Below are 3,824 nucleotides of genomic sequence, written 5' to 3'. Positions count from 1 at the left end.
CCCCCCCAGCGCCACGCAAACCCCCCCTGCTCTGGGCCTGCTTTTGCAAGGCATGGACCCACACAACCCCCTTCGGCACTCATCAGGCTACGTCAAACCCACTCCACGCTGAAGGACCACCTCAAACCCTGACAGCCCGAGGGGCTATCTCAACGCCCCCAGGGAGCCAGCCAGCCCTCCCGCACCCTGCTGGAACACCCTTAGGCTTACACTGGCACCCAAACACACATCCCTGCTGCTCCCCTGCAACGCAGCGCTCCCCGCTCTGCAGCCCAGACAGAGAGTGCACTCTCCAAGCCACTGCTGGGGTTTCCAGCAGCACCGGATGCCCCAGCATCCGTGACGCTCTGCAGAGATCAGAGCTGGCCGTCGGTGCAGCAAGCACGTGCGTTCAACGCGTTTTTAGAACACGGGCCCCAGAACAGGGTATTACACGATAGAGCAGAGGCACAAATAGGGATTTTGGAAAAGCATCATAGAGTCACAAATGAAATAGTAAGAACAGTCACTGACCACTGCTAAGGCAAGGCGGAAGTTCCGAGAGCAACCTGCTATGTGGAAGCTGCTTCCTTTAACTCCCCGCTTCCCCGGGCCTCAGCTGAAAGTCTTTATCCATCAGCACACACCTTTCACTTCACTTGCCAATATTTAATCTGTGAAGCATTCAGGAAAACAGCTCACACCACCGCTACTCAAAATAGAAGCGCAGTTTGCTGTAAACCACTGGTTTTTAATCCTCTTTGAGAGGCTGCGATTCTTCTCTACACAGGAGCCATTATATCACGCTGTTCTTTTCTTGCGACGTTAAGCAAAAACCTTCTGAAGTCTGACACCCCCATCTCTCACTTACCCCTCTGCACGCCAGCTGGAAGGGAAAAAAACACCCTTACGCTGTATTCAGGCTGAAGCTACGAAGTGTGAGGAGGGAATGAAGACACCCTCGCTGCCTGGTTTGGAACTGGCCTGTCGTTTCTTGTGCCGCGTGACTATCTGGGAGACTTGCCTGAGCATGGCACACAAAGTGCTCTGCTCTAGGAACGGGTTTCTGGGTCAGGCTGCAAACTCTGTTTTTGAAGCAGAACCCAGTCACCCCCTCTTGCTGTCTCAGTCCCACACAAAAACCGCAGAAGCCAACCATAAAAGGTTGCACCTGGCACAGAAGGAACAATAGAGGGTTCTGCTCCAGCTGTGATATGCATCTTTAAACAGAGCCTCCGCAGACACACGGCAGAGCAGACCAGTTTTTCAAGACTGAACTCCAAGGGAAAGCAACCCAAGGGCAGAAAGCAAAGAAACTGGCTTTCACCAGCCACTGATAAAGGGGAAACTCAGGTAGGAGATCAGGAGGAAATGTAGTACACGCAGAAAAAAACATCACGTGAAAATGCAGAAAAAGCAGAAAGGAGCCTCAACCCTGTGAGGACTCAAAGCAAAACCTGGATGATGCTCAGGGACCTCAGGAAACAGGTTAAAAAAAATGTGCCACCTTAGTGTTTTATTTGCTTGGCAACATAGAGCTTTTTTCCTTTTTTTTAAAGTATATGTATCTTACACTAGCCAAGGGAAACGGTGCAAGTTTTATGAAATCTCTGATGTGTATCTTGCACCATTTCTCTTGTCTAGCCAAAGTTTTACGAAGTCTCTGCATCCAGTTGCTTTTATCAGGAGAAGCGAAGCATAAACACATGATTCACAGTTCAGAGCCTTGAACACGTCTCCGCTGCGGGGAACACAGGGCAGCAGTAGGAGAGGAAGTGAAAGGAGCTCGGCCCAGGGTGTCACAGCCCAGGAGCTGCCCAGGGACCAAGAGAGGTGCCAGCGCCAGAATCCGCGCAGGTAGAAGGAAAAGAGAGGGGCACAGAGAGCAGAGCTGCCACGGGCGTGTGTGCAAAGCGGGGAGGCTTGCCCGATGCGTTACCTGGCTGTGGAGTCTCCCTCCTTCAGCGGGCACGAGACGGCTCCGCACGCCGACAGCAGGGCCGCCGCCAAGCAAACGGCATAGGCGGCACTTGAACCCAACCCGGCTCCCGTGGGCAGCTCAGACCACACCAGTACGTCCACACTCGGAACATCTCTGAAACACAAAACACACAGGATCCGGCACAACGACCTTGAATTCCACCTTGAGACAACATTTCAAAGGACAATGAGGACTGGTCACAGGAAAAGCTGGTTGAAAACGAGCAACAACAGCATCTGCCACACACAGGCTCCACGAGCGCCCGGTCAGCGCAGCCTTGCTAAGCCATTGTGCCGGAGCAAAGCCTGGCTGAACCGGATCTAGGATTAGCACGGCTCAGCAAACTGCTAGCAGGGGCACTTAGTAACTCAATACTTGAGTAGTACCATAAGGAGACCCTTCAAAGATTGTTGTAAACATGATTTTAAATGTATTTCTAAGTGTAAATATCCCAAATGCTTAACAGCATAGTTCCATCCCACTGGAGCGACAAGCCGACGGGGAAGAGGAAACTGCGTGCATATCCGTGCCCACGTGTCCCTGTTCTCCCCCGAACGCACCCAGGTTGTGTTACAGACCCTAACATCAAACCCAGGAGCTTTTCCCTGGCTGGTGAGTGACGGGAGTATGAGCTGACAGTTTCAGAGCAGGCTGATGACAGCCCCGGCGCTCTCACCGAGCAACTCCGAGACTGCAAAGCCAAATGCCATGCAGCTCCACATCATAGTTCTTCAACCTTTGATTTCTTTGCTATGAATATTGAAGTCGGGTTCTGGCTTGGTTTAGCACAGCAGGCAGTGCTGTACCGGACACTGTCCTGAGCACCTGTCCAGTAACTTACACTGACATCATCAACCATGTTGGTCAACTTTAGACACTGGAACAGCCCTGAGCTGTGGTTACCCCAAATTCTCATCTCTCCTCATCTTTCAGCCCAAGAGAGGGATCAGATTTAGCTCAGACAATGAATTCACAGCTCACTTCCTTAGCAGTTTTTCTAACATGAGCCAGGATGAAGTGAGCTGCCTGCTGCAGGGAGGGATGTCTGTGTCTGCTTCTGCTGACTGTGCAGGAAGGGTGGGATGAACAGCTCTGACTTAAGCACCTCAAAGCTAGATGCCTAAACGAGAGCAGATGATTCCCAAACCACCTGCTTGGGGCAGCCAACCCACCAAACAGCTCAGCTCTGTGGTGCTCAGAACCTAAATAAAGTGAGATTCCTTGTAATTCCTTATTTTCCCTCAAAGATTTGGTGTCTTCCCATGACCCTGCAGAAGCAATTAACAGCGAACACTCACGACAGCATGTTTATTTTGGGGCAGGAAGATAGCCTTACCCATACTTAGCTGAAATTGCCAGGCACATATAAAGAAAGGCAAGAGTAGCAAGGCTCTCGGGAGCTGAGGCTCCGGCAGCGATTCCAGCAAACTCTCTCAGCGTATCCAGCTGTTCTGTGCTGGGGGACTTAGATTCATCAAAGTCAGCTATGGAAGCAAGCAGGGGAGAATTTAAACACTTAGAAACCGGGGAATTGTTAAACTTGAAAGCAGTATTCACAAGAACAGCATCTCCTGTTGTAACAGGGAGAAACAGACTGAGCCAATTTCAGATTTCACCTACAAAGTTTCCACCTGAGAACTCATGATAAAATAAAAGCAAAATCTCTGCCAGCCACTCCAAACCCTCAGTGTTTTCACACTCTACACCTGCGTTGTATTACAGCGACTGCCTCCTTGCCTACACTTCCCAGTGCACCCATCCATCACTATGCTGAACTTGGCAAGTCCCAAACTCTTTATTCAAGAACATGGATATTCCGATCGGCTACGCGTGAGTCTAGACTCCAAAAGGCCAGGAACCAGCG

The 3,824-nt window shown here is 50.9% G+C and overlaps 1 long non-coding RNA gene across 1 annotated transcript; it reads right to left on the bottom strand.

Annotated features, from left to right (window-relative positions):
- Positions 1–640: 640 nt before the first annotated feature.
- On the bottom strand, positions 641–3,444 carry LOC104513736. The gene is made up of 3 exons (XR_727929.1): positions 3,297–3,444; positions 1,919–2,074; positions 641–865 (listed from the first exon to the last, which is right to left on the bottom strand). It is a non-coding gene; the product is annotated as an uncharacterized LOC104513736 (long non-coding RNA).
- Between the last annotated feature and the right edge of the window lie 380 nt (positions 3,445–3,824).

The sequence above is a fragment of the Eurypyga helias genome, unplaced genomic scaffold, assembly GCF_000690775.1.
Source record: "Eurypyga helias isolate BGI_N326 unplaced genomic scaffold, ASM69077v1 Scaffold26818, whole genome shotgun sequence".
In the NCBI taxonomy this organism is placed as follows: domain Eukaryota; kingdom Metazoa; phylum Chordata; class Aves; order Eurypygiformes; family Eurypygidae; genus Eurypyga; species Eurypyga helias.
Note: the sequence above shows the minus strand (reverse complement) of the source record. Positions and strands in the feature narration are given on the sequence as shown.